We start from the raw sequence: 20,980 nt of genomic DNA on the forward strand, positions 1-20,980 counted from the left end.
AGAGAGAGAGAGAGAGAGAGAGAGAGAGAGAGAGAGAGAGAGAGAGAAACACAGAGAGAGATAATAGACAGATATGTAGACAGAAGTTTCTGCCCAGTCGCAGAACAATTCAGTCCCAAAAGAAACACTCAGAGGCTTATAGTGATTATAAACTGCTTGGCCTATTAGCTCAGGCTTATAGCCTAACCTGCTCTTACAACTTAAATTAACCCATACTTCTCATCTATATTTAGCTACATGGCTTGGTACTTTTTCTCAGTGTAGCATTCTCATCTTGTTTCCTCTGCATCTGGCTGGTTACCGTCTCTTGGCCTTTTCTCTTCCTGGCTACTGGCCAATCAGCATTTTTTTAAACCAATATGAGCAACAAATCTTTACAGTGTAAAAGAGCATTATTCCACAGCACAAATAAATAAAAACAATTGAGTTTAGCACAGAAGAACATGAGAAGAGAAGGTTTGAGGTTGCAAGTAGGAGTAATTCTGCCAAGAAAATTTGTCTTCTTACTTTAATAGAGAAAGAAAATAATAGAATAAACATGGTTTTAATTTCCATAATCCCACTCAATATAGTTTATACTTGCCTTATAGAACTAGAGATTAAATACAGTATCTTGTGACTGTTAACCATGCCTTCTACCACTGAGCTCTATACATCTAAGACCATTCAATAAATACTTGTTTGATATCTTCTGTGTTAATTACTAGTCCTTGATACCAGAGATAAACAGCTCTTTGAGAAGGTTTTCCCAAAAATCTGAACATCTGGTATAGAAAAGTAAAGTAGAATTTGTAAAAGGAGGAATCATGAACAATTGCTTTGGACTACCAGCTCAAAAGCACAGTTCAGACAGTGCCAAAATCACTTAAATTAATATAATTCTTTAAGAAGAACTACAGATTTCACAAAATAGCCATCCCAGGAAATGAATACAGAGAAGGAAATTTGCAGAGTCTGATATATCATGGTGATATACACAACACTGGTTTTACCAGAAATTATGAGTGGCAACATTTATGAAGTATTTTCAGCCATGGAGCTACTGAAAACCTAGTGTCCATGGATATGTTTTGTTTTGGTTTTGTTCAGAGGTTGGTCTTATAAAGACAGCAAGATATTTACCATGCTAGCTACCAAATTGGTGAACCTATGTTATAGGTTCCACCCTTGCAGAAGTCAACTAACACACATGGCCCAACAGAATTCAAAATGCTACAATAAATGTCCTCAAGTGAGCCATGGTTCCAGTCTAACACTCCTTTCATGCCAAAAATCAAAGTTCTTAGAGACAAACTTCCACAAACAGTCCTAGGGCAAATCATTGTGGAATAATTTCTCTAGTAAATATTAATATCTCATATTTACACAAAATATGAATATCATACATCTAATTTCAATCCTAAGAAAAATCTGGTATTGTTCAGTAGGTAACCATCTAAGTTTCCAAAAGTTCAACTATAATTTCAGAGTATTTCCACAATTCAATCTTATTTCTTTGGCTAGAAACCTGCTGCTTGGTTTATGTTATTTGATTTCCAAGAAGGCTTTGGGCTAAATCAACCATATCTGTAACGGTAAACAGCAGCTTAACATGATTTACCAATATACCTTCTGGAAATGGAAAAGGTAAAATACATGTTGTAGCAACTAAAAAGGCATCTTATCAATATAGTGGAGGTTGATTAATTTCAAATTAATTATTTTTCATCATAAAATGAAGACATCAAGCTACCAAAATTAGAGGCTGTAAGAAATCAAACATTAATTTATGTCCCAAATAATATGACTACAATGTACAAAATAAACAATACACAAAATACAATCTATGACCCTTGTCACAAGGATTTAGGAACTCCTAAAACCACCATTGCACATAAACTTTCATTCTAAAAGTTTTAGATTTACTGTGTTGTTGTATAACAAACTTTTCCTAGGAAATGCGACATAGACATCTACTCGCCAATGATAGGGATCCCATGGCAGATCAAAGTGCAGATACCACCAGACTCCAACTTGGTGAACCATTGAGTTTTATTTGGGTTACTTATAGGAATATGGGTGAGAGCTTACTTACAGACCAGAAATAATTCAAAAGACCAAATCCCACCCCAGCATGGGTGAGAGCTCACAAGAATTGGAAACCTGAATCATGCTACACATCTGACAGGAAACTTGGCAAGTTGGACTGGGGTGGTCCTTTCCGAGTGATTCAGTTGTTCAAAACCTCTTTCAGGCAGCTGTTCTAGGGTCTTCTCCCTCTAGCAGTTGATAGTCACAGTTTTCTTTGTAGCTTGGTTTGCATGGTATTTTGAATAATAATGTGCCCTAGAGGCTTGTAAATAAGAGTCATTAATCACAAGAATGTGGAACTGTTTGAGAGGGTTAAAAGAATTAGATGTGTGCTTTTGAAGTAAGTCTCATTAGAGGACATGTGTCACAGGGCTATAACCAGAGACACTACTTTGGTGGTTTCCCAGCCACCCAGACTAAATAATTTCGCAGAAACTATATTAACTTTACAACACTGTTTGGCCTCATAGATCAGGCTTTCTCTTAACTAACACTTACATCTTAAATTAACCTATTTGTATTATTTTATATTTTACTACAAGGCTCGAAGTTTGTTACTTCTTGCTTCTTGGGTGGCTACATAGCATCTACCTGTCTCCACCTTCTTTCTCCCTGCATTCAGTTTAGTTTTCCCATCTACCTATATTCTGCCCTCCCATAGGACAAAAAAGCTTTTTTATTAACTAACCGTAATAAAACATATTCATTGCATCCACAGGAGAATCCCACATCACTGCAGGATAAGCTTTAAGATTTCAAAAGTCGATGCCAGGCTTCTCTTTCTCTCTCTCTCTCTCTCTCTCTCTCTCTCTCTCTCTCTCTCTCTCTCTCTCCTTTCTTTCTCTCTGTCACTGGATTAGTATGTAAATTTCTTAACTACTGATCCAGCATTTGCCTACATTCCACCACTCTCCTGGCTATGATTATAATGAACCAATCCTCTGAAATTGTAAGTAAGCCCCCAATTAAATGCTTTTATTTATAAGACTAGTTTTAGTCATGGTATCTTTTCACAGCAATAAAATAGTGACTTATACAGCTTGTCTAAAAGTGATTCCCAGCCATCTTTATTGTTCACTCTTGGAAAGAAGACATCTACTGAATCTGGTCAGTTTTCAGCACTTACTGGGGCAATTTTGAGTTGTTTGCCTTCTGTCTTAAAGAGCTTCCCTGTAAAATGGAAAGTTTCAATCTTGGAAGAAACTGCTATACAGCACATGATAACAAAAACCAGGAAATACCATATGTTGCCTTATCACCAATATAAGTCATCCCAACCTGGAAGTGGAACACGCATTTCAAATTTTGCTTGCTTATAAACTCTCAGAAGACAAAAATAAGGCAATGATATTCATTAACACTTAAAACATAAAGTAAAAATTTGGTTACCATAATAATCACTACCATTGCCCATTGACCCTAAGGGTGCAGTAGTGGCATTCAAATCTTGGTGGTAAGCAACAGCTCTCTAAGTGAACTTAAGACCCTTTCAACAGAAAGAAAATGATATCTGATACCAGAACCCCAGTAAACTCCCTGGATCATAGATCTTAGAGAAGAACCTACTACCACCATTTTTAAACCAGCATAATTCTTAACTGCATTCTAAGTATCTATCTCTATACCCACAGATAATTACAGTTTTTACTTCTAATGAAGAAACTTTTCTTTGTAACATAAGGAGACCAATAAAGAAAAGCAAAGACACAGCTGGTCAAAATTCAGAGAACAAGTGATTTCTCATTGCCAAGCACCAATTAATACATCTACAACACAACTTCTTTACCTACGGCTGAGGGAAACTTAGAAGAAAAGGCAGAAAGATTGCAAGAGTCAGAAGACCAGGAGATAGGCTGTGAGATTAGGCTTGTAGAAATGACAGGGAAGCTTCACCCATGATATTGCAATAATATGGTTACCTAAATGAGACCTGAGGAAGCACACCACCAATGGGCATGTTAACATGAAAGGGGGAAATTTCACAGTGCTCTACCCATAAATGAAGAACTGCAGGCTATTAAGGAATGCTCAAAGAAGGACAAATAGTCTCTATCAGGGAAGAGTTTCCCAATTAATTATCCAATACCAAAAGGTCAGCTCAGAAAACATACACACAAATACACAAATAACATCATACATACTGAGCAGGTTGTTCTTATGCCAATACAATAGGTTGCTCTCCAAAAGATGACAGCAAGACCTCATTGCTGAAAACAACACTCACACAGTTCATTGAACATGGAGAAGTCAAACTGCTTCCTACATATAACCTTCACCCCTACGTTCTATTCTTTGGTATGGAAAGATACTCTTCAGACTATCAAAAGAGAAAAATCCAACCTAGCCACAAGCACTTTGAACTACAATACTGTCCTGACGACAAAGCATGGTAGGGCATGGTAGGGCAATGGTGGCACAAAGCTTGTGGGAGTAACAAACTGATTTGAATTAAGGCCCGATGCATGAGGTGGAACCTGTGCCCAACACTCTTGGGTGATCAAGAACCACACATTAGATATTCCAGAACCTAATCAAATACTACTGGAATGTAAAAAAAAAAAAAATGCTAGAATCTCTCCTAATGACATTCTGCTATCTTCATCACTCTAAGTAGATCAGTGCCTTACTCAATCATCACAGTATCCCTTTTCTTGCAGCAGATAGGAACAAACACAGAGACATGCAGCCAGACTTTACACATACTAGACAAAAGAGACCTTAGAATGTATAACTTTAAATGAAATATCTCCACCAAATCCTTCCCCCTCAGAGCTCAGGGAACTCCCATGGAAGAAGTGAAGAGTGTAAGAGCCAGAGGTAATAGAAGACACCAGGCTCTCTCCATCAAATCCCTTCCCCCTCAAAGCCCAAGGAACCCCCATGGAAGAAAGGAAGACTGTAAGAGCCAGAGAGAATAGAAAACACCAGGATCTCTCTACTCAGTGGTTCTCAACCTTCCTATTGCTGTGACCCTTTAATACAATTCCTCAAGTTGTGGTAACTCTTGCAACCAAAAAAAATATTTTTATGGCTACTTCATAGCTGTAACTTTTTTACTGTTATGAATTGTAATATAAGCCTTCGACAATCCCTGTAAAAGGATCATTTGACCCCCAAAGAGTTCATGACCCACTGTAGAATTGCTGCTCCATATTAACTGAGTAAGTTCATGTCAACTCACAGAAAATAATCTACTTTCAACAAAAGGGAGAAAAGAATTAGAAAAAATGTACACCTTTATTATCTTATACATTGTTATGTACACTATATGTATATATTATACAATAATTTTGTTGATACTGTATCCTAAAAATTACTGAACTCAATTAATTCCAACAGTTTTCAGTGGACTTAAAATTTCATATGAGCAACAACATATTTGCAAAGAGAGGCAGCCTCAAATGTTCCTTTCAATATAGTGTTCTTTTTTTTCTCCCTGATAAGTTGACCTGGATAGAACCTCAAAGATGATATTCAATAGCAATGGTGGAAAGAACCTTCATCATGGGTTGATGTAATGATAAGCATCTTTATTCATTCTCCACCAAGCACAAGTGCTATTTGGAGGGTATTCACTGATATTCACTGGGATGTATAGACATTTTACTCCATTTCCAATTTTAAAAATACTTGTAGTCAAGAAATACCCTAAGATTTTGCCAAATACTTCTGCTCCCATAGAAGTGATCACCTTTTCACTCCATTTACCATCTCAGTTGGTATTCACATGTTGGTTCAATCTTACATTCTTAGTTCCACTTAGCCATGCTATACAATATTTTTCATGGTATTAGTATCTTATGCATGTTTGTTCTGGAAACATTAAGTCATTTTTGGCTAACTGTGTGATTTTCCATTATAACCAACATTCGGGAGGAAAATGAACTAGTCTTGCGTAGGTTAGCTGTTTTAAGCCCACACAGTGATAGCTTCGTGTTACTGGATCATGGTACTTCAAGGAATCAAAACAGTGTCACAAAAATAGTAATTACAGTCTGAGCACAGCACACACTATTTTTCACAGCAGCATGGCTCCTGAGTGAAGAATTTCTATTATAAGCCAAAACCCCATATTCTTCTAAAAAGGTATTTTTATAATTTTTACAAAATATACTATAAAATTTTTAAAATTGGGGGCTCTTTTTACATTAATTTAAATTACTCATGAAGTAACAACATAAGTTTTTAAGTTGGAAGAGTCTAACTCCACAATAGTTTGACAAATAATACTTTTATTTATTTATAGTATGATTCAAAAGTGTTTAATATATTCAGAGAATTTGCAGCTATTACCACTGCCCATTTTAAAACATTGTCCTCCTCCCCCAAACTAAATCATACTCAAAGCCAGAGAAATGGTTTAATGGTTAAAATTTCTGACTGTGAAAGTCTGATGATAGCAGTTCATATCCCTGGAAGCTATCTATAAACAGTCTATCATTCCCCCTGTCTGTAATCCCAGCCTTCCTGTGACAAAATGAAAGGCAGAAACAGGAGAATCCCCAGGAACTTGCAGGCCTGCTAGCTCACAGTATACAGAATACCAGCTGATCTGAAGCCTCTAACAGGAAGGAATACCCTGTCTCAAAGTAAAAGAGGACAGATGCATCTTCATATACAAACATACATACACAGGTTGCAAACCTGCGCCTCCACAAAAATAGTATGTTCTTTCAAAACCACAGAGAAACCCTGTCTCAAAAAAACCAAAAAAAAAAAAAAAGTTATAATCATTACCCAGGAGCAGTCACTGCCTAATCCCCATCCCTCTTCCCTTCTCTAGCCTTGACAACCACCAACTCACCTTCAGTTTACATTTTTTTTTTTTTTTGATTTTTCGAGACAGGGTTTCTCTGTGGCTTTGGAGCCTGTCCTGGAACTATCTCTGTAGACCAGGCTGGTCTCGAACTCACAGAGATCCGCCTGCCTCTGCCTCCCGAGTGCTGGGATTAAAGGCGTGCGCCACCACCGCCCGGCTTCAGTTTACATTTTTAAAATCAAGAACTCTCCCTGCTATACCTTAATAGCTGATTAGAGTTACTTGTGCTGTAGCAAACCATTGCCTTCCTGGACCAGTCTTTTAAATTCCTGTCCTCCTTTCATATTGAATCACAAACTTTAGTGACCCTGTGAACTGGTCTTCTTGGGTGTTTGTTTGCTTGTTTGTTTGTTTCAAATCAAATCAAACAATTTGGTGCCAGGTGAAAGAGTCAGAGAGAACCAGCTGGAACCCTGTGAATCACTGTGGAGCAGCATGCTCGTGGTCTAGAAAGAATAAGAACGGCAACAGAAGCCTGTGTCTCAGGTGTCTGTCACGTCATCAAGATTAGACCAGCTAGCCTGGGTCTGAAAAAGCATGGGATAAAACCGGACTTACATAGCGGACAATGAGGACTACTGAGAACTCAAGAACAGTGGCAATGGGTTTTTGATCCTACTGCGCATACTGGCTTTGGGGGAGCCTAGGCAGTTTGGATGCTCAACTTGCTGAACCTGGATGAAGGTGGGCGGTCCTTGGACTTCCCACAGGTCGGGGAACCCTGATTGCTCTTCAAGCTGACGAGGGAGAGGGACTTGATCGGGGGAGGGGGAGGGAGGTGGGAGGCGGTAGCGGGGAGGGGGCAGAAATCCTTAATAAAAAAAAAAATTTAAAAAAAAAAAAAAAAGATTGTTCACCCTCACAGCAGATTGTGAAGAATAGGGAGTTAATGCTATCACACATACTCTTTGAAACAACAAACAGTGGTCTGGGGTATCTGTATCTAAGGTAAGATTCACTTACAAGCCCTAATCACAGTTTTAAAATTTGAAATGAAAAGCACTTATCGACTGAATTTTTTACCGGTGCATACATGACATAAAGGATGGCTTTAAAAGAAGTCAAAAAGAATTTAGATGCTTTGGTTATTCTTTAAATCATGAATATACTAAAATGCTGCTGGTTGAAAAGCATAGACTATTTTTTTAATGAAATAAACTGTCTCTGCAAGGTTATCCATCTTTTTACTACTGTTTGCAGCAAGGGAGTCTTGGCAGATCAGAGAAATCATAAAATAAACTCACAAATATAAAATTTAATGAGAAATCAAATAACATAAACCAATCTCATAAAAAGAAATAAAATGAAATTAAAAGAAAGAAAAAACACGACTTTAGTACTCTTGGTTCTTTGCCAGTTCACAGACTGCTATAAAAATCATCATTATTAATGCATGTAAGAGAGAAATATTTGGAGGATGGATTGCCAGGGCATGTTTTGTTGGGTTGAGTACGCAGTTTATGAGGGAATGTGGCAGCACTAGCATCATCGTAATATAGAACGGATGTGATTTTCAGTTATTTTACATAATAAAGATTATTACTAAAGACAAAATGCAATGTGGAGATAATATAAACCCTGGGTGGAAGGAAGGACAAGTCACAGAAACAGAACAATATCTCAAACTTTAGACTAGCAATCAGTGCTGGGAACTTTTTCAATGATTGCCCTGGGGCTCTCCCCATGGTAGCTCTGCCTTCCAGCCATATCTTTGCCCATACAAACTCAAGTGCTCACACTAATAATCAATACCAAGAGCCAAAAGTTGAAAAGTCAATGCTAAATGTTTTAAAGAAGTAATTCAAAGAAATGAAATCACTACAAGATCTAACTGGACATGAGTGCTTCAATTAAAAATAATATTTTAAAATATTTATTCAATAGTATTGGCTAAATATTATCAAGTTGACTGTGTTATGTACTGGATCACATCATAAGTTATTCTAAACATCAAAATATGTTAAAAGGCAAAATACAAATGTACTTTCTAGCACATTCATACAGAAATAAGAATGATCGTTGTGGCTAGGATCTGAATTTCCACTTAAGACAGAAGTGTTGATATCTTGGTCATTCATGCAGAGGAAGGAAGTGATTAGCTCATAAGACCTCTGACCTCATCATAAATTGACTAACAAAGAGATTCATTGATCAACTAGCTCTTAAATAGTGCAAACTTTATCAGGAGATAACAGAAAGCAGGTGCCTAGGAGTCTACCTTGAACTGTATGTTCTTTCTTTCCCTCTTCTCCTCCATCGCTCCCCCTCGTTAGCTCTACTCTTGTTCCCCACAATGATGCTCTGCTCTAACACAGGCCCAAAAGTGGTGGAGCCAATTGTCCACAGAATAAAACCTTGGAAACTGTGAACCAAGATAAATCCTTCTTCCCTTTAGTAGATGGTCTCACATATCTTGTAGTAGGGTTGAAGTACAGACTTTCATGGCTATGGTGTCAAAGGACCCTCCCTAGTAATCAAAAACATAAAAATAATTGAAATTTTAAAATCTTAAAAAAACAGTTCTAAGAGAAAACAGAAAACATCTATAATGCTGAGATATTTTCTATTAACTCTTATTAGTGTGTTATGTATACATTTACATACATGTGAAAATCAAATAATAATAAACATTTTATCTTCAAGAGCCAAATCTTCCTATTGCCTGGGTTCTTATCTCTACAAAAAACTATTTCTATCCCTTTAAAAAATTAATTATATATGTGTGCCTATGTGAGTGTATGTGCAGATATGTATTTGGGTGCCTCTGGAAGCCAGAAGAAGTGCTCGTGGGGTTAGGGCTAAAAGCATCTGTGCTGGGCCTGACATAGGCGCTGCAGTTCAAACTCCAGTCTTTCTGATAGAGCAGCAAACACTCTTAGCCACTTAAGCCATCTCTCCAGCCCCTGATTCCAGGACTGTTAGCTATTTTTTCTAGCATTTATTTCCGTGTATCTAAACAGTGAAAAGGTATTTATTAATTTATCAATATGCTAAACTTCAGTTTAATTTTAATTTACACTAAGACTTATGTCATTTATAACTATCATCTTCTTCACAGTAGATTTATGCTGGCTTTTCCATTGCACCTGTAACAAATTATCACTAATTTGATTGCTTAACAACCGAAACTATCATTTCACAGATGATTGTGTAGGACACAAGTTTGGTAATTGGTTAGTGTCTTCACAAGGTCCCATGAGAAGCCTTAGTAAGCTTATGCTTTCGTCTGAAGGCTTTCAGGGAGAATCGAGTTCCGGCTCCTTTAAGGACATAGGAATTTTGGTGGTCCATGTGGTTGGAATCTGAGATGTTCATTTCTTGTGCATGTCAACTGGTGGTTAGTCTTTTCTTCTAGACACTTCTCCATTTCTATGCATGTGGTTACTCATAGGTCAGAACCAGAATCCCAAAGATGTGAACACAGAGGTGAGAAGGACTATGATTTTTCATAGATGCTGTCAGCCAATCAGCTGCCTAGTTCTTGGTGACTCACAGCTCTCCCACCTGCAAAATATGTTCCCACCTCCCACTTGTTCTACTGAATACGATTCCTTGCACCCTTTGTTCGAGGTCCATTTCACCATTTGCATAAGGTTCAACTGCAGCACCATCTTGGATATAATTGACTATGTCTTATTCTTGGAGTACAATTACACATGACAGTGAAATGGAAAGAAAAAAGTGAAACCAGAAAGAAAAAAAAAATGTCTTTCCAACATAGAATAGTAGGTCATACATTCTGGAGAAGCTATAACTATTTGGGCTCAAAATTGGAAAGAAAAAGAAGAGGAAACACCATTCTAGTGCTGGTCTAGTAACTTGTATTCCAACTCCAGCCATAACTCCTGACCTCTTTGCTCAACTTCCAAAGACAATGTACAGAGCATCTTTGTTCGCTTTCACTTCTATTTGTGTTCAAAAACACTCTGACTTGCCTGGCAGTGGTGGCGCACGCCTCTAATCCCAGCACTAGGGAGGCAGAGGCAGGTGGATCTCTGTGAGTTCGAGGCCAGCCTGGTCTACAAGAGCTAGTCCCAGGACAGGCACCAAAAACTACAGAGAAACCCTGTCTCGAAAATCCAAAAAAAACAAAAAAACCTCTCTGACTCCATATATTCCCTATGGCTTAGTATATAAATGACAGTGAACTTCTGAAATTAAGACTCATTAAGTAAAGGTCACCACTGTATCCAGTCTTCAATTACCCAATAAAATGATGATTAATAATAGAATCAGGTGCTGAAATCACTAATTAACTACAGATTTCTAGTTTAGTTCAGTCTGTCAAGGATGGACCAGGCAATATGAGATGTTCGACTAGGTCCTAAAGAGAAATGTTTGCTTTGGTTACTAGTACACACATTAAAATACTCCTGACTTTAAAATGTCATTACTTCAAAGGGAAAAGATACGACCTACAAACACAAGACACTTAGGCAAACACTAAAATGTTAAAGTTTATTATGAGTTCAGGGTTTTACTGGTTTCACTAAAGCAACACACAGCCTTTAGTGAAAGACGCATAGTAAATTTGATCATTTAATTAAAGCATGTCAATCAGTTTCCGTATTTGACCTAGATGAGAGGGATAAAATTCCTTCAAACATGGCAGTCAGGCCTTATAATTTTGAACCTGTCGCTAATTAAATGGTAACAGTTTTAAGTATCATCGTATGGGATTTTAGATCTATCTCACAAAGCAAAGCTGCCCCTCAGGTTGTGTAAATGAATGCATTCTCAAAGCCTGACCTGCCTGTGCAAAATGCTTTGAGCCAAAGTTAGCTCCCATGTGTCTCACTTTTTTTTCTAGACAAGAAATTATTTTTGCGGCAGACCCCGCCTCTTCTGGGCGGGGCTTACGAACTCGCGGGCAGTGGGCCAGGGCCTCCTTCCCTGCCGTGGGTGCTTGTTTAGGTGCTGCTGCAGCCAAGGCGCTGGTGGTGCCAAGGCCGAGCCCCAGGTGGAGGTAAAGCCCCGCTGGCGCAGCCTCCGCTTGCGGCTCGGCGTCGGCGGCCCCTGAGGCTGTCCGGGACGTCTCGGCGGATGTGCACAGTGCCCCAGTGAGGATGGGGCTCTTCTACCAGCTGCTCAAGCAGCCGGTGCCCCAGCAGATCGAGTGATACTCCCGCTTCTCTCCGTCACCGCTCTCGATCAAACAGTTCCTGGACTTCGGTAGAGATAATGCATGTGAAAAAACTTCATATATGTTTCTGCGTAAGGAGCTTCCTGTTGGACTGGCTAACACAATGAGAGAGGTTAACCTTTTGCCGGATAACTTGTTGAACCGCCCTTCAGTGGGATTAGTTCAGAGTTGGTACATGCAGAGCTTCCTTGAACTTTTAGAATATGAAAACAAGAGCCCAGAAGACCCACGGGTTTTAGATAACTTTCTCCATGTTTTGATTAACATCAGAAACAGACACAACGATGTTGTTCCTACCATGGCCCAAGGCGTGATTGAGTACAAGGAAAAGTTCGGTTTTGATCCATTTATTAGCAGTAACATCCAATATTTCCTGGATCGTTTTTATACCAACCGAATTTCTTTCCGCATGCTTATTAACCAACACACACTTCTGTTTGGCGGTGACACTAATCCTGCTCATCCTAAACACATAGGGAGTATCGATCCCACCTGTAATGTCGCTGATGTGGTGAAAGATGCGTATGAAACAGCAAAGCTGCTCTGTGAACAGTATTACCTGGTTGCTCCAGAGCTGGAAGTAGAAGAATGCAATGCCAAAGCACCAAACAAACCCATTCAGGTGGTTTATGTGCCCTCGCATCTGTACCACATGCTGTTTGAGCTGTTCAAGAACTCAATGGGAGCAACGGTTGAGCGACACGAAAATAGAAAAGAGGGCTATCCAGCTGTTAAAACTCTCGTCACTCTGGGTAAAGAAGACTTGTCCATTAAGATAAGCGACCTAGGTGGTGGAGTCCCACTTCGGAAAATAGACCGTCTTTTTAACTACATGTATTCAACTGCCCCTCGACCCAGCCTGGAGCCTACAAGAGCTGCTCCCTTGGCTGGATTTGGTTACGGCTTGGCAATTTCTCGTCTGTATGCCAGATATTTTCAGGGAGATCTAAAACTATATTCCATGGAAGGAGTGGATACTGATTTATCTGAAGGCCCTTTCAAGTGAATCCTTTGAGAGACTACCAGTTTTCAACAAGTCTGTGTGGCGCCATTACAAGACTACTCCTGAAGCTGATGACTGGAGCAATCCCAGCAGCGAACCGAGGGACGCATCAAAATACAAGGCTAAACAGGACAAGATCAAGACTAATAGAACTTTGTAGAAAACCGAGTGCTGTGGTCATCTCTGAAAAAAGATTATCTTCTGCAAGTTAACCAGACACCCTTACTCTACCAACTCTTAATCACGGCACTATTGTTATTCCCAATGCTTTGTTATGTTGCTTCCTTTATATTGACTCAGTGTTTCCACGGAGCGCTTCCTCTAGTTAATCCACTCGCATCTTCCACTAAAGTTGTAACCTGAGCAGTTTGTCATGGTGTCTTTCTATGGTATCACTTGCCTCCGTCACAGTAGAGCACAGAGCCTCCTTAGCACTCTTGTACCCTGTACTCTGTATCTTATCATGGGTTTAGCGTCTAAGTCTTCCCAAGATTCTGAGCACCTTCCTCTTTCCAGGTACAGCAGATCCTTCTGTTGACTTCGTGATCTCCAGCTGGGGCTTGGGGAGTCTGGAAGGGGAAGGTGTCAGTAGAGTACATCTTGCAATTCAACCCCAGGGTTCTTCCTGTCCTGTATATGCACCCCCTTCACTCTCTGAATCAGTGTTCTGCCGACTTCCATCTGACTGTATTGTCATCGTGAGGTGTGGTACTTTCGGATTAAAACCAATTCATCTGTATTATTTTTACTTTAAAGTTAGTTTGCATACTTCTCTTCCATTGATTAAAGTACTCTAAAAGTTGTTTTGGAAAAAAAAAGAAATTATTTTTTCCATCCTTTCCAGGTATACACTAATCTAATTTCACAAATATTTTCATTTGCCACCTTTTTACTCACTTGCCAGATAACTATTTAACAATTAAGTAATGGGTTATATTAAGTAATAAAGAGTATAATTTAAACAAGTTAATTTAGGAGATATTTCCCCTTCTGTTTTGTAATCCTTTCATTTGTTTAGATACAATTTTATATTACATTTCTTATTTTATATTTTATATTGCAGGATCTTGCTATGATCCCAGGCTGATATGAAGATATGATCCATCCTCTTGTGCAAACCTCTAAGTAATAGCATTACATAAGGGTAACACCATACTCAGCTTGCTTTGAAATCTATTTAAAAATATGGTCACATGTCCTTAAATATTTTGAAAGAATTCTATTAGCAATTGCAATGTAATCCAAAGATTTTTTATCCACAAATTAACCATCTTTACACTGTAAGTAGCTAGATTGCTCCCAATGTTTCATTGTTATAAATTATGCTATAAAGAAGATTCTTGTCCAGATGCCTATTTTTATTTGTCGCATGGTTTCATTTGGCTAATTGCTGAGCCAATATTGATGTTCGAATTGTATTATAGCTATATAATATTCATAAAGGTGCCAATCTGCACTCCTGTTAGCCATGTAGGAAAAATCCCATTTGTTCACAGCCTTTTAAGAACAGACTATCATTCTTTCCAAAACAATATTTTGATAAAGGGAAAAACAAAGACAGGGGGAAATGAAGATAAGTTTAACCAAGTGAGTAAAAGTCATATATGATAAAAGCTTCAAGTCTTTGAAAAAATAAATTGAAGGAGATATTAGAAGATGGAAATATTTCCCATGCTCATGGATTGGTAGGATTAACATGGTAAAAATGGCCATCCTACCAAAAGCAATTTACTAATTCTTTGTCTTTGTGGTGGTGTTAAAACACCGGATACTGCAATTCATCAAGAGTACCAAGTATGGCCCTTTCCAACAAGGCTCAAGATTCCCAACTTGATGCTGCTGGACAAAAACGGCATCTCCTACTTGGAACTGATGCAGCATGTGTGAGTCTTTAGACATATGACAAGTCTTTTTCTGATAAAGGCATGGGACACTCAAGGATAACCAGCAAGAAATGAGTCACTTGTCCTCTCCCCAAATCTACAGTTCGTAAGTTGGTCCATGGATATTGTTTCTGTCCAGTTGCTCCAATTACCATAGTCTTTGTATTCTTTTGCTTCCTCAATGGTTGTTTCAGCACACAGTATTCAGCCCCTGTGTCCACTAGAAAATCCATAGGGGTCCCCTCCACACCCAGGCTCAGAGAGGGGGTCCGAGCCCCATCCTCTTTAATCATCTTCTTTAGGGCCAGTACCTTAGAGGCCCTTCCTTTCTTTTTGGAGTATTCTCTTTCCCAATGTCCTTTTTCTTTGCAATAAACACATTGGTCTTTGTCCAGGGGGTGCTTCTGTCTGTCTTCACTCATCTTTGGTCTTCTATTGCCCAGGTTTCCTTTCTGTCTAGGTACTGTCTTCCCTTTCTTTCCTACCACTGTGTCCAAAATCCTAGTCAAATTTCTCTCTTGTCTATGATCCCTCTGGTCCTCTCTTTCCTCTGTTTCCTCTCTCTCTCTCTCTCTCTCTCTCTCTCTCTCTCTCTCTCTCTCTCTCTCTTCTCTTCTTCTGCCTTTCACTTATGAAACACTTTCTCTGCTTCCTTAACAAAATCCTGCAAGGTATAATCCTGCAACCCTTCTAACCGCTGTAACTTTTTCTTAATATCTGATGTTCACTGTCCTATGAAGGCCATAGCTACTGCTGCTTGCTGACCCTCAGAGGTTGGATCAAAGGGAGTATAATGCCTGTAAGCCTCCATTAAATGTTCAAGAAACACAGATGGCAGTTCAACCTGCCCCTGAAGAACCTCCTTTACCTTAGCCAAATTAGTGTTGTGTCTTGGGGGCCCTCGGAGACCTGTCACGAGAGCTCAGTGATAGACCATCAGCTGCTCCCTACCTGCTGCCTTACTGAAGTATTGGAGGGGTTGGAGGTGGGGTGTGTCCACCAGAGGCCCATAGACACACAATAGCAATGCCATTGTTGAATCTGGTCCTCCGGGACCCTGTGCAGGACACTGAGCATGCCGACTTCATGTGTCTGTCACAGTCCCCCTCCCCCTGTGCTGCTGCTAACACCAGGATCAGGCATCTGGGGCAGCAGGTAAGGGGGTGGTGGAGGGTTCGGCCATTCAGGTGGCTCATTAATCTCGGGGTAGATTTTAGGAGGAGCCGAAGGTTGTTTCTCGGGTGAATTCTCAGGCCTCAGAACAACAGGTTTCGGTTTGCTCTCTGACTCTGGGAGAGCCAGGGCTCAGGAGCCTGGCTTCCATCAGCACACCCAGGACTTTACCCAAGGTGGGGGAATCCTGGACAAAGTCTTGCCATACAGTAATGTATTGTTGTTGATCAGAATGGGATCCTGGTGCTTCCTGAAAAACAACAGCTTTAATTTCAAAAATAATGATTAAATCAAAGGTGCCCTCTGAAGGCCAGCTGACATCAAGCTCCAGCCACTCCAAGGAGCAAAAAGTAAAAAGTCTTTCATGACCCTTTCTTAATCTCAAATGACAAGTTGTGTGTTCAATGATCAGAGTCAACAGCACAGTCTGTCCCATCATCAAAGTCACAAGTAAGACAAAACAAAGACCAAAGACACACAAATGACACACAAACAAAGGCTTAACAAATGTCCATTTCCACCTAGACAGACAAAGCCACTCCAGATATACAGATGGCTGGGAAGGCCTATAGTTTCAGGAGAATTTCCATATCCTCACCAGCACCCAGACGGGAATCTCCCAGGCATCCCTGGGGTCTCTACTCACCTCCCGGGATGTCTCCCAGGGTGGCAGTCAATAATCTCCTAGTACATCTGTTGATCACACCCTCAGTCTCCTCCTGAGATGCAAGTGACTGCAAAACTGAAAGTCCAGAAATACAGATGGCTGGGAGGACCTATAGTTCCTCCAATCCAGGAGAGCTTCCGTACCCTCACCAGCACCCAGACAGGAATCTCCCAGGCATTCCTGGGGTCCCTCCTCACCTCCCGGGACATCTCCCAGGGGGGCAGTCGGTGATCTCCTAGCACATCTGCTGATCACTCCCTCTGTCTCCTCCCAAGATGTGAGTGACTGCAAAACCAAAAGTACAGAACCTGAATTCAGCCGGCACAGAAACACAAAGACACAGACATGACTGCAAAACCGAAAGTATAGAACCTGAATTCAGCGGGCACAGCATGGAAACACATAGACACAGACAATGTCTCACCTCTAAGTGGGTCTTTGGTTGCCAATCCTAGGATGAGCCCCCAAATGAAAGACCCCCAGAGTAGGGAGACTCTCACTCAAGTCTCAGGATAACACGACCCCCCAAGAACTCACAAAAGATTGTCCTTGCTGCAATCACACGAGGTTTATTGACAGCAACCAGTGTTCTGGGGCCAAGACTCATATCCCATGCAGGGGTAGAGCTGTTCAACCCCGAGTAGCTGGAAGAAGAAGTTAGGGGAAGAAACCATAAGCCAAAGTGGGTAGGGAGGACATCATTGGAAAATTCCAAAAATTCCAGTGATAATCACAAGGGGCTAACTCTCCGTTTATCAAGATTATAATCTAACTTTATGGTCAGGCAGTTCCTAGAACAGAGTCACTGAACTGGCTAACCTAGATTTTTGGCTCTTCTCTTCCTGCTAGATTTTTGACTCTATTCTTCCTGCTAGAAGGCGTATGGATTTATCCGGGTCTTTCAATAGAGCAATGGCTACTTACTCTTTGGATCACAAGCTCAATATTTTAGATTTATTTTAGTCACTGTTTAAATATAAGCTTAAAGGTGTTTCTCCTCAGGCCAAAGACATCTCTGTCAAATCCATACCTGGCTCTCTGGACAGCAGAAAAATATACACGCTTCAAACTAAAATCTGTAGTTTTTGCTAGGACTCAAAGATATAAGTCAATTCCTTCTGTTTATAGATATCCATTATCTGCTTTTCTTCTACAATATGGATTTCAATATGGGCCTAAAATTATTAATTTTCTTTAAGTACATAAATTTTAACTTCTGTTCCTGGTTTAAACTTATCTCAATAGTCTTTCACTTGGCTGGCAGACATATCTAATCATCAATTGATGACTACAACCTGCTCTGAATGACTAAGGCCTGGACTTCCTGAAAGCTGATGTGGACCAGTTCAACTGATGTGAATGCTCCCTGTCTCTTCAACAGAGTCTGTGAACCAGATGCATCTTTTGAGTGCCCCATTGCCTGAATTCCTTCCTTACCTTTGGCTAGCCTTGCAGCCTACTTGGGCCCTGATAACAATACCCCAATGTCAGCTTGAAGTAGTTTCAGAAAGCCACACATCGTTCCACCCTCCCTTCCCAGAATAGGTAGAAATGCTGAGACAAAGGGAAACTCTCTGACATGGGGGACAAAATGGCTACCTATAGTGCCTATTGATATACTAGAAAAAAAATAGGCCGACAGTTGTTAATTAATGGATTTACTAACTAAAATGGTCCTACAATTAAAAAAACACTTTGGTTCTTTATGCAGAACCAGGTTAACAAAAGAGCATATTCAGAATTATAATTACAACTTGGTTGTACTCAAAAGATCAGAGCTACAGGGCCTAGTAGGCTGGCCACTGTCCTAGAAAAATCTTTTAACTAAATTCTTAGGTCCCAATTCTATCTCCTTAAACCCATGGGCAAGTAAAACCCATGATTGAATCCTATCATTGTTACTTGTGAAGTGGGAAATGTAGAACCCAGCCATGGAAAGCTCAATAGAAGCCTGAGTCTCAGTAGTTTTAAATGGCAATACCTGGTTGCAAGAAAGACCACAAACTGATACCACTCAGGCACCACCCCAAAACAGACCATCATTAATGTTCCAACCATTGTAGACAGGATCGCCTGCCAGCACACACCCTGCTAAAATAACTTTTCTGGTTTTACCTTTATTTTTTTTTAAATTTATTTATTTATTGAGGATTTCCGCCTCCTCCCCACCACCGCCCCCCATTTCCCTCCCCCCCCCCCGATCAAGTCCCTCTCCCCCATCAGCCCGAAGAGCCATCAGGGCTCCTTGACCTGTGGGAAGTCCAAGGACCGCCCACCTCCATCCAGGTTCAGTAAGTTGAGCATCCAAACTGCCCAGGCCCTGGTTTTACCTTTAAATAATGCTCTCTAGAAAGTTAGGGTACCTTCTCTCCCTGCTACACTGGCAAGATCCCTACCAGCTTATAACGTGCACCCAATAAACCTTGCTTTTGCATTTCAGTGAGTTGGTCTGTTGTGAGGAGCATGGGATCCCTTTGTTCAATCCCGCCTGGCTAGCTTACACCCAAAATAATCCCACAGAAATTGTATTAATTAAATTACTGCTTAGCCCATAACCTCTAGCCTCTTATTGGCTAACTCTCACATCTTGATTAACCCATTTCTAATAATCTGTATGTCACCATGAGGTCGTGGCTTACCAGGAAAGATTCAGCATATCTGACCTGGCAGCTTCATGGTGGCTCTCTCTGACTCTGCCTTCTTCCTCCCAGAATTCAGTTCTGTCTCTCCACCTACATAAGTTCTGCCCTATCACCAGGCCCAAAGCAGCTTCTTTATTAATCAATGGAAGCAACACAAATACAGAAGGACCTCCTGCACCATTAGTCTCCCTGGTGGCTTTATGGGATTCCCACAGACTGAGCATAACATTGCAAAATTGAGAAAACAATTTTAATGAAGTAATCTTAAGTTAAAACTTAGGGGGCTATAGCTAAGACACAGAAAATGTAGTATCTCAAATATGTAACAGTTATGTAAAGTGTTTTCTGGCCTGATAAGCCTCTCCACTGATGCAGTAATCCAAATCAGATCAAATCAAACCAAATTAAAAAGTCCAGATTTAATAGATGCTGAAGCTCCTGGGTGGCCCTCTGGGAAAACATGAAAAGGGGAAAGAAAAACCAGAAAGTCCATGTGTCCCTTCTTTGGAGAGCAGTTTAAATAGCCTGTGGGAGTGATCTTGATCTTCTCTGGGGAGGGAGGTCACTGTTTGTTGGGCTTTCTCAGAGGTAAAGTTTGGACTGAGGCAACTTCCAGGGGAGGGAACTTGGGATGGAAAGTTCCATCCAAAACACTTTAGAATGGATGCCAAGGGGCTGGGGTGATGCTTCCAACCAAACAAGTTACAGTAATGTTTTTATTTTTGTAACCAAATTTAAGTTAATTATTTGTTAAAGATTTAACTTATTATAGCAGGTAACTTAAAATGGATTTGTTAAAAAGAAAAAAGTCTTTACTTTTATGAGACCTCAAAAGTTAAAAAAAGCATTCAGAGCAGGATAACATTTAACATGTATTATTTTATTATTATTTAACTGAAAAACAGAGATGAATAAGTTTTGGAAGTTATCTTTATGGTGTAACACATTAAGACAATCTGTAACCCTTAGCTGTCTGTGTCAGGTTCAAAGTAGGCTTTCCCTTCAGAGTACTGAAATTCTAAGCAATCCATTCCTACACATTTGGTTCCTTTTCAGTTTTTGCTCACAGAGGAGAGCTGTGGTTTTTGATTATAAAAACACAAAATAAAATAGATAGACTTGTGTTTAATTACTGTCTTTATCTTCACAATTAGCTATTCAATTTCTTGATAAGTCACAAATAATGTTTAAATTTCTTTTTGTGTCTCTGAGAAAGCATTAACTCATACTTGAGTCTTTGTACAGTTGTTCTTCTTACAATGGTTTTCAGCATACACTGTCAAAATACACTTTATTAAAAATGGTTTTATACACATCTTCCCTTGGAAAAAAAGCAGAATATCACAAACCCATAAGAAATTTGCAAAGTAGTGCCCAAATGGGACCTGAGGAAATACTGATTAAGTAATGCAGTGCTAATTAAGCAAAGTAAAAGACAGAATAAATTAAGACCAAAGACTTTGGTAGAAAGAAGCATAACACACTCAGAAATCCTCAACAATGAACTCTAGTGGAAGTGTGCCTTAGAGGAGAGTTCATGTCAGCTGAAACTCTAGTCAAGGTAAGAAAGGAAAGGTTCA

General features: G+C 39.8%; 2 pseudogenes; one reads left to right on the plus strand and one right to left on the minus strand.

Annotated features, from left to right (window-relative positions):
* The first annotated feature begins 11,955 nt into the window (after nucleotides 1-11,955).
* On the plus strand, nucleotides 11,956-13,431 carry LOC101980110 (annotated as a pseudogene).
* Nucleotides 13,432-14,926: 1,495 nt separating this feature from the next.
* On the minus strand, nucleotides 14,927-15,951 carry LOC113456095 (annotated as a pseudogene).
* Between the last annotated feature and the right edge of the window lie 5,029 nt (nucleotides 15,952-20,980).

The sequence above is a fragment of the Microtus ochrogaster genome, chromosome 5 (genome assembly GCF_000317375.1).
Source record: "Microtus ochrogaster isolate Prairie Vole_2 chromosome 5, MicOch1.0, whole genome shotgun sequence".
NCBI lineage: Eukaryota > Metazoa > Chordata > Mammalia > Rodentia > Cricetidae > Microtus > Microtus ochrogaster.